Raw genomic sequence first — 11,005 nt, forward strand, 5'->3', positions numbered from 1 at the left:
GTGAGGAATATATGATGTGAAGAACTGAACTTTGAGAACGTTGTGTAAAACTCTTGTATTTAAAAAATGCACAATATTACATGTTTGTTACACTTTTTTAAAATTAGGTCTACATGCCAAAATGAACATGAAGTGACTTATAAGGTATGTAATATATCTGGAATGGTTCTTGGCAAAGTCACTATTAAATGTCTAAATTTGACTGAGCAAGAGTAAAGTTACAAACAATACAATTAATCACTGCTTGCAACTGTAAACCTACAATTGAAAAGAATGTGGAGCTGGCAGAATGCCATTTTATGCGACAAATTTTTACCAATTGCCTTATTTAAGTTCCAGCTTTATCAGGAATGTTGCAAAGTAATAAAATAAGAATTTCTAGCTGCAGTTATTATGGATCATTGGATAACTAATCCTTTATCAGTACTATACTAATTATATGGAGAAAGTCATACAAATCCCATGATAAATTGCACTTCAAAACAGTTTTGAAAGTTTGGATGAATACAGTGCCCTCCATAATGTTTAGGCCAAAGACCCATCGTTTATTTATTTGCCCCTGTACTCCACAATTTGAGATTACATGTGGTTAAAGTACACGTTGTCAGATTTTATTAAAGGGTATTTTTATACACTTTGGTTTCACCATGTAGAAATTACAGCTGTGTTTATACATAGTCCCCCCCATTTCAAGGTACCATAATGTTGGGGACATACATGGCTTCACAGTAAAGATTCTAGAGGAGCAAGATACGACGAAAAATCCGTAGTACGGTCATGGGCTCATGGGTAATTTTTTCGCGCCATTTTGGGAATCAAATATATGAGGGTTTTTTTTTTATGGGCTCCTGTCATTGCATCCACATCTGCCAGCGTAGCGAGCTGTTCTGCTACAGTGCTCGAATCGCCAATGTAAGCGATTCGAGCACTTTATAGCAGTCTTTTTTCAGGTTCCCCACTAAAGATGAAAGGTAAGAAAAAAATTATAACTTTCTGTCTTGAGGCCGATCTCTTCCTATAGCTCAGATCACGGAGCCGGGGGTCGCCAGAAGAATTGCGCTGATTGCTGGCCCGCAGACTATAACACTGAAGCCGCGGTGTGTGGAGCTTCTAGTCGCCGGAGCAGCGTGCACTTTCCCTCGCGGAGTCTGGGATTCCTCGCCGGAGAAGAGCACCGACCGCCGGCCTGCGGCCTATAACATCATGAAGCCCCGGTCTCCGGTAGGAGGCGGCCGATTCGGGACCTCCAAGCAGCGGAGGTCCCGAATCGGCTTGTGTTTAAGCCGGTTTGAAATAGTGTTTAAAATACAGGTTAAATGGTGTTAAATATACACAATGTACATGGATCAATGTTGTTTAGAATACACGATAAATGGTATTAAATATACACAATGTACACGGATCAGTGGTGTTTAAAATACATGATAAATGGTGTTAAATATACACAATGTACACGGATCAATGGTGTTTAAAATACATGATAAATGGAGTTATAGGGAGCAACAACATGCCACGAGGAGCACAAATTAAAGCCTTAATTCCTTCCCAATGTATGATGATTGTAACATATACAATTCTATTCTAATGATCCCGACAATGTATTATATTATATAAGACATTTTTTGGTACATGAGCAAGTTATTAGAAAGTCTTCTTTTATAGATCTAGACTTAGCACAATAATAAAGATGTTCCAGCATCTGCAGTTCCTTCTTAAACAATAATAAAGGTATCAATTTTTACACTGCTGTACATTTTTGGTTTTGTTCTTGTTGTAAGGCATGCATGGTATTGTAAGCTCTTCTACATTTAAGATAAGTCAAGTCAAGTCAAGAGGGTTTATTGTCATGTGTCCCAGATAGGACAATGAAATTCTTGCTTTGCTTCAGCACAACAGAATATAGTAGGCTTGAATACAGAATTTATTCAGTAGGCATAAATTGACCTATTAAAGGAAAAATGCATCTTCAATATACATGTCTATCCCCACCCCTGAAAACAATTGCATTTAAGTGACATATCATCCATTCTGCAGTTATGTAGTTATAATCAGATTTGTTCTTATAAGTTAATTCTATATGATATTTTACTGTAATTTCAGATGTTGACAGTGGGTCCAGAATACTCGTTGATAAGATCTCCTATAGGGAACTACGGAGAACTTGTCAAAGAACTGCCGTCTTTGTTCTGAACACCCTGTATATCTCACGCACAAAACAATAAATTATGTAAATCTTCCCATAAATGACAGAAATAAAAAGTGTTATCCTTGTTTATGAATTTTGATGTAGAATAATTAAAAATTGAGTGGATTGATGCAATATACTGCTAACCCACAAATGTTTCGTTATGAGATATTCACATATAAAAACTCACTCAGTAGCTCGGGTGGCTGCGAGCGGCCGACGGGACCAGTGAGCGGAACCGCAGCTGGACCCAGGGCTCGCAGGTGACCTGGGAACTGCAGCTAGTCCCAGAGGGTCCTGGCCCCTATGCAAAAAAGGCTGCAGACCCCTGGACTAAACCAAACCCTCGATCCTGTCCCGCCATCCTTTATTCAAAATTTAGCAACTCAAATGGTGGTGCGTCTTCATTGCCGGGAAATACGGTAACTCATTTCCCTCAAATATATGTAGATATATGTAGAGAGAGAGGTTGAATGAAAGAAAAAAATGTTCACCAAAATTAGAGGAGATCACAAGAAAGATACTGGAGAGATATACATATGTGTGTGTTATATATTTATATACATATATATGACACATATATACGCATATATATATATATAATGAATATGTGTTTATATATATAAGAAACTAGAGAAATATGTATGTGTGTTATATAATTATATACATCAATAGCACATTTATATATGTGTGTGTATCATATATATAATATATATACCTGTTTATAATATATAAATATAGGCAAATATATTGGCTTATGGCTTATGTTCCTTATATCTTATAGGCAAGAAAATAAAGGCAAATATAATTGCCTTTATGGCTTATGTACATCATGAGAATGGCTCATGTACATCATGAGTTGCTTTAAATCAAAGTTGCTTCTGATCCATGAGGAACATTGAAATCTATTATCTCCATCTTGCCACTCACACACAGTAATACACACATACCGTTCCCCCACAGCACTGATTAAACCAAAGATTATAGAATGCATATGGTCCAGAGATCTTTCATTGCGCATTGTCGCTCATTTTATACGCAGTTTCCCTTTTTATTATTATTTTTTTTTAAACACCTTATTTATTATAAACAAAGATAATAATGGTCTAACATAGAAGGCTAAGAGACCAAAATAAACTGCAAAATCCAATGGACTGACATGGATTAAACTGCGAGAGGCATAACGGGGATCGGGGTCTTATTCCTAAAATGGCGGAAGTGGCGTTCCGTTGCGTTCTGATCAAAGATACTAGAGGAGCAAGATAGACCACTCCTGCGAAATCCAATGGATTGACGTGTAGTACGCATCAGAACGCAACGGAACGTCACTTCCGCCATTTTAGGAATAAGACCCCGATCTCCGTTCTGCCTCTCGCAGTTTAATCCACGTCAGTCCATTGGATTTTGTAGTTTATCTTGTTCTCTTAGCCTTCATTGTTAGACTATTATTATCTTTGTTTATAATAAATAAGGTGCTCCTTTTTAAAAAAAAATTAAAAAGGGAAACTGCGTATAAAATGAACAACAATGCTCAATGAAAGGTCTCTGAACCATATTCCAAGATCTTTTGTTTAATCAGTGTTGTGGGGGAACGGTATGTGTGTGTTTCTGTGTGTGAGTGGCAAGGTAGAGATAATAGATTTCAAAGTTCCTCATAGATCAGAAGCAACTTTGATTTAAAGCAACTCATGATGTACATGAGCCATTCTCATGATGTACATAAGTCATAAAGACAATTATATTTGCCTTTATATTTTGCTATAAGATATAAGGAACATAAGCCATAAGCCATTATATTTGCCTATATTTATATTTTATAAACACATCTATATTACTAAAACTCTGTTCTTGACCGCTTTTGGCGATCTGTGCTTCGATTTCCGAGAGAACGCCGCCACCTACGGCCGTCATTTTTGGCCACCTCGCTCAGAGCCCCCTTCCGCCGCATGTGTGCCGAGGATTTTTCCAGTCGATGAAAAATGACAGAGATATTAATGATTTTACAAAATTCCCCATTCTCTCTGCTGCCCCCGCTGGCGGCAGGGGGGATGGACTATAAAACCAGGAAGTGGTGTGCCTCAATTAGTCTGCAAGCTGGAGGAAGGCAGAGGGTCACGTTTCTCTGAGCTGTGAATAACACTGAACACATGTCCACACAACTGTGAGTAAGTACCCTTAATGTGGTTTGAAATGAAAATATGGTTAAAGTAAAAAAGCACTGCCTGCAAATGGTTGTTTGGGGGGTTTGGGTTGAAATAAAAAGGCACTCTCTCTGCCCCCCCCCTCTCTCTCCCCCCCCCTCTCCTCTCCTCCCCCCCTCTCCTCTCCACCCCCTCTCCTCCCCACCCTCTCCTCCCCCCCTCTCCTCTCCCCCCCTCTCCTCTCCCTCCTCTCCTCTCCCCCCTCTCCTCTCCCCCCTTCTCTCCACTCCCCCCCTCTCTTCCCCTCTTTTTCTCCGCCTCCTCCCCTCCATCCCCTCCCCCACCGTCCCTCCCCTAAACCCCCCTCCCCTCCACACACCCCTACCCCCTTCCCTCCACCCCCCCTCCCTGCTCCCCACCTCTCCCCCTCCCCTCACCCCCCTCTCAGCACACCCCCTCACTCCCCCCTCTCCTCTCTCCCCCCTCTCCTCTCCCCCCCCTCTCCTCTCCCCCCCTCTCCTCTCCCCCCCTTCTCCTCTCCCCCCCTTCTCCTCTCCCCCCCTCTCCTCTCCCCCCTCACCTCTCCCCCTGTCCTCTCCCCCCGTCCTCAACCCCCTCTCCTCTCCCCCCCTCTCCTCCCCCCCTCTCCTCTCCCCCCCTCTCTCTTTCTCCCTTTTTCTCCCACTCCTCCCCTCCATCCCCTCCCCCACCGTCCCTCCCCTAAACTCCCCGCCCCTCCACACACCTCTACCCCCTTCCCTCCACCCTCCCTGCTCCCCACCTCTCCCCCTCCCCTCACCTCTCCCCCTCCCCTCACCTCTCCCCCTCCCCTCTCCCCCCCTCCCCTCACCTCTCCCCCCCTCTCTCCCCCTCACTATCACCCTCTCTCTCTCCTCCCCTCCACCCCCACCTTTCACCTCTCACCCACCCTCCCTCTTCTCCTCCTCGCCACCCCCTCTCCCTCTTGCTCCTCTCTCTGTGTCACTGCCCCTTCTCTCTGCTCTCACTCTCTACACCCCCTCTCTAGATGTGACTGCAAGTTGGGGGCTATGCGTCAGTAGATAGGGTGGTTATGGGGTAAAAGGAGCAAATTAATAATATTAATATAATATCAAGGATAATTAGCATGAGTACGGGGGGGGGGGGGGGGGGGGATAGTTAGTGTGTGTGATGCTGCATGCCGCCTCCCCCCCCACAACCGCACGTTGGGGCAACAGACCCAATGGGTCTGCACTTGGTCTAGTATATTATATATATGATACACAGATATATAAATGTGATATTGATGTATATAATTATATAACACACATATATAATTCTCTAGTTTCTTATATATATAAACACATATATTCATTATATGATGTGTATATATGATGCGTATATATGTGTGATATATATGTATATAAATATATAACACACACATATGTATGTTTCTCTAGTTTCTTTCTTGTGATCTCCTAATTTTGTTGAACTTTTTTTTCTTTCATTCAACCTCTCTCTGAAATCCTAATATTGTGAATAAAATATAAATAACACTTGCCAAGATATTTTTTCATTCTATATTAGTGTAAAGAAATATAATGTATACATACCTACATTGATGCAGAAGTGCGAGCATTTTACAAGAAAACTGTGCATTGCTACCATAGTTTAGTTTTTAATTTAACATATATTTGAGGGAAATCTACATATATTTGAGGGAAATTAGTTACCCTATTTCCCGGCAATGAAGACGCACCACCATTTGAGTTGCTAAATTTTGAAAAAAGGATGGCGGGACAGGATCGACGGTTTGGTTTAGTCCAGGGGTCCGCAGCCTTTTTTGCATAGGGGCCAGGACCCTCCGGGACTAGCTGCAGTTCCCAGGTCACCTGCGAGCCCCGGGTCCAGCTGCGGTTCCGCTGTCCGGGCCCGGCAGCCACTCGCAGCCACCCGAGCTCTGAGTGAGTTTTTAAATGTGAATATCTCATACCTAAACATTTGTGGGTTAGCAGTATATTGCATCAATCCACTCAATTTTAAATCATTCTACAACAAAATTCATAAACAAGGATAACACTTTTTATTTCTGTCATTTATGGGAAGATTTACATAATTTATTGTTTTATGTGTGAGATTATACAGAGTGTTCAGAACAAAGACGGCAGTTCTTTGACAAGTTCTCCGTAGTTCGCTGTGGGAGATCTTATCAACGAGTATTCTGGACCCACTGTCAACATCTGAAATTACAGTAAAATATCATATAGAATTAACTTATAAGAACAAATCTGATTATAACTACATAACTGCAGAATGGATGATATGTCACTTAAATGCAATTGTTTTTAGGGGTGGGGAGAGACATGTATATTGAAGATGCATTTTTCCTCTAGTAGGTCAATTTATGCCTACTGAATATATTCTGTATTCATGCCTATTATATTCTGTTGTGCTGAAGCAAAGCAAGAATTTCATTGTCCTATCTGGGGCACATGACAATAAACTCTCTTGACTTGACTTGACTTGACTTGACTTGATTTAACTTAAATGTAGAAGAGCTTACAATACCATGCCTGCCTTATGATAAGAACAAAACCAAAAATGTACAGCAGTGTAAAAATTGATACGCTTATTATTGTTTAAGAAGGAACTGCAGATGCTGGAAAATCGAAGGTAGACAAAAATGCTGGAGAAATTCTTATGGAGCTGGAGCATTTTTGTCTACCTTTATTATTGTGCTAAGTCTATAAAAGAAGACTTTCTAATAACTTGCTGATGTACCAAAAAATGTCTTATATAATATAATACATTGTCAGGATCATAAGAAAAGAATTATATATGTTACAGTCATCATACATTGGGAAGGAAATTAAGGCTTTAATGTGTGCTCCTCGTGGCATGTCATTGTTCCCTATAACTCTATTTATCATGCATTTTAAACACCTCTGACGTGTGCATTGTGTATATTTAACATCATTTTTTTCCTGTATTTTTAACACTATTTCAAACCTGCTTAAACACAAGTCGATTCGGGATCTCCGCTGCTTGGAGGTCCTGAATCGGCTGCCTCCTACCGGAGACCGGGGCTTCATGATGTTATAAGCCGCGGGCCGGCGATCGGAGCTTTTCTCCGGCGAGGGATCCCAGACTCCGCGAGGGAAAGTGCACGCTACCCCCGCGACTACAAGCTCCACACACCGCAGCTTCAGAGTGTTATAGTCTGCGGGGCCAGCGATCAGAGCAATTCTTCTGGGGACCCCCGGCTCCGCGATCTGAGCTATAGGAAGAGATCGACCTCAACACAGAAAGTTATAATTTTTTTCTTACCTTTCGTCTTTAATGGGGAACCTGAAGAAACACTGCTATAAAGTGCTTGAATCGCTTACATTGGCGATTCGAGCACCATAGCAGAACGGCTCGCTACACGTGTAGATGTGGGCGCCATGACAGATGCCCATTAAAAAAAAACCTCTGATATATATGATTCCCAAAATAGCGTGCCACAAATTACCCATGAGCCCATGACCGTACTACAGCTTTTTCGTCGAGTGGTTTATCTTGCTCCTCTATAATCTTTGGTTCTGATGCGTACTACACATCAGTCCATTGGATTTCGTAGGAGTGGTCTATCTTGCTCCTCTAGTATCTTTGCTTTACAGGTGTTTGTAGTTGCTCAAGTGCGTTTAAATGCCTCCTTAATGCAGGTATAAGAAAGTTATCAGCACATTGTCTTTCCTCCAGTCTTTCCATCACCTTTGGAAACTTTTATTGCTGTTTATCAACATGAGGACCAAAGTTGTGCCAATGAAAGTCAAAGACGCAATGATGAGACTGAGAAACAAGAATAAAACTGTTAACGACATCAGCCAAACCTTAGGCTTACCAAAATCAAATGTTTGGAACATCATTAAGAAGAAAGAGAGCACTGGTGAGCTTCCTAATCGAAAGGGACTGGCAGGCCAAGGAAGACCACAGCTGACGACAGAAGAATTCTCTCTATAACAAAGAAAAATCCCCAAACACCTGTCTGACAGATCAGAAACACTCTTCAGGAGTCTGGTGTGGATTTGTCAATGCCACTGTCCGCAGAAGACTTCATGAACAGAAATACAGAGGCTACACTGCAAGATGCAAACCACTGGTTAGCCGCAAAAATATAATGGCCGGGTTACAGTTTCCCAAGAAGTACTTAAAAGAACAACCATAGTTCTGGAAAAAAGTCTTGTGGACAGATGAGACGAAGATTAACTTATATCAATGATGGCAAGAGCAAAGTATGGAGAGAGAAGGAACTGCCCAAGATCCAGAGCATACCACCTCATCTGTGAAACACGGTGGTTGGGGTGTTATGGCCTGGGCATGTATGGCTGCTGAAGGTACTGACTCACTTATCTTCATTGATGATACAACTGCTGATGGTAGTAGCATAATGAATTCTGAAGTGTATAGACACATCCTATCTGCTCAAGTTCAAACAATTGCCTCAAAGCTCATTGGCCGGCGGTTCATTCTACAGCAAGACAATCCCAAACATACTGCTCAAGCAACAAAGGAGTTTTTCAAAGCTAAAAAATGGTAAATTCTTGAATGGCCAAGTCAATCATCCGATCTGAACCCAATTGAGTATGCCTTTTATATGCTGAAGAGAAAACTGAAGGGGACTAGCTCCCAGAACAAGCATAAGCTAAAGATGGCTGCAATACAGGCCTGGCAGAGCATCACCAGAGAAGACCTAGCAGGTGGTGATGTCCATGAATTGCAAACTTCAAGTAGTCATTGCATGCAAAGGATATGCAACAAAATACTAAACATGTTCAAGAAGGAACTGCAGATGCTGAAAAATCGAAGGTAGTCAAAATTGCTGGAGAAACTCAGCGGGTGCGGCAGGATCTATGGAGTGAAGGAAATAGGCAACGTTTCGGGCCAAAACCCTTCTTCAGACTCAACTAAACATGACTACTTTCATTTACATGACATTGCTGTGTCCCAAACATTATGGTGCCCTGAAATAGGGGGACTATGTATAAACACTGCTGTAATTTCTACATGGTGAAACCAAAATGTATAAAAATGACCTTTATGAAAAATCTGACAATGTGCACTTTAACCACATGTGATTTTTTTCTATTACAAATCTTAAATTGTGGAATACAAAGGCAAATAAATAAATGACTAGACTAAGTGGGAACTGTTGGGTCCCTGTCATATGAGAGGCCTGGTTCCCCAACGCAACCCATTCCCCAATGCAATATTCCACCACTTGCCCGTTTAACCAATGCAACCGGTCCCCTCAACACAATGTTGCACACGTTTCTAATTTGCTGTTTGATGCCATCCCCAACTACACTACAACTGTTAGGTGCCCTGTACACAACTCCCACTAGCGTTTTCTGCCCCTTAGTGTTTCGCAGCTCTACCCATATCGATTCCACATCCTCCAATCTAATGTCCTTCCTTTCTATTGCGTTAATCTCTTCTCTGACCAGCAACGCTACCCCACCTCCTTTTCCTTTCTGTCTATCCCTCCTGAATATTGAATATACCTGGATGTTCAGCTCCCAGCCTTGGTCACCCTGGAGCCATGTCTCCATGATCCCAACTATATCATATTTATTAATAACTATCTGCCTATTCAACTCAAGTTCAAGTTCAAGTGAGTTTATTGTCATGTGTCCCTGTATAGGACAATGAAATTCTTGCTTTGCTTAAGCACACAGAAAATAGTAGGCATTTACTACAAAACAGATAAAATGTGTCCATATACCATGATATAAATATATCAACTCATCCACCTTATTACGAATGCTCCTTGCATTGAGACACAAAGCCTTCAGGCTTGTTTTTATAACACTCTTACCCCTTATACAATTATATTGAAAAGTGGCCCTTTTTGATTTTTGCCCTGGATTTGTCTGCCTGCCACTTTTATCTTTCACCTTGCTACCTATTGCTTCTACCCTCATTTTACACCCCTCTGTCTCTCTGCTCATGCTCCCATCCCCCTGCTCCAGGGCCCCACAAATCTGATAATCCCAAAGCTTTGGCGCCAGACTCGAGTACTACTGAAGCCAGGGAAGGACCCCTCAGAGCCCTCAGAGTTATGGACCCATCTCTCTACCCTACAAACTATTTGGGAGACTCATCCTCAAATGCTTTGCTCCATATGTAGATGAACACCTAATATCAGAAAAGGCTGGATTCTGCCCAGGCAAGTCCACAACAAGCCAACTCGTCAACCTAACGCAACATATCGAAGATGTCTTCGAACAAGGGCAGTTTGTCGATTTGTCAGCAGCATATGACACTATCAACCACAAACGACTCCTCTACAAGATCCTTGAGATGACAAAAGATCTGCATCTAACCGAGCTAATACAAACGATGCTCCAAAATCGAAGATTCTTTGTCGAGAAAGGAGGGAAACGTGGCAGATGGCGATGATAGAATAACGGCCTCCCTCAATGAAGTGTTATGACACCGATCCTGTACAACATCTGCACCAATGACCAGCTAACTGACTTGGTAACTAAGCGTTTCATCTATGCTGATGATCTTTGTATAACAGCACAGGGTACACAGTTCCAAGATGTTGAGACAACGCTGATAGAGGCACTCACTGGTTTATTTTCATACTATGAGGAAAACCAGCTGCGTGCCAACCCATCGAAAACACAGGTCTGTGCATTCCACCTGAGGAACC

The 11,005-nt window shown here is 42.0% G+C and overlaps 1 long non-coding RNA gene across 1 annotated transcript; it reads left to right on the top strand.

The window, feature by feature from the left end:
- The first annotated feature begins 901 nt into the window (after positions 1 to 901).
- LOC116972834 lies at positions 902 to 10,503 on the top strand. The gene is made up of 3 exons (XR_004411907.1): positions 902 to 971; positions 5,452 to 5,456; positions 10,493 to 10,503. It is a non-coding gene; the product is annotated as an uncharacterized LOC116972834 (long non-coding RNA).
- Positions 10,504 to 11,005: the final 502 nt, after the last annotated feature.

The sequence above is a fragment of the Amblyraja radiata genome, chromosome 5 (assembly GCF_010909765.2).
Source record: "Amblyraja radiata isolate CabotCenter1 chromosome 5, sAmbRad1.1.pri, whole genome shotgun sequence".
Lineage (NCBI taxonomy): Eukaryota > Metazoa > Chordata > Chondrichthyes > Rajiformes > Rajidae > Amblyraja > Amblyraja radiata.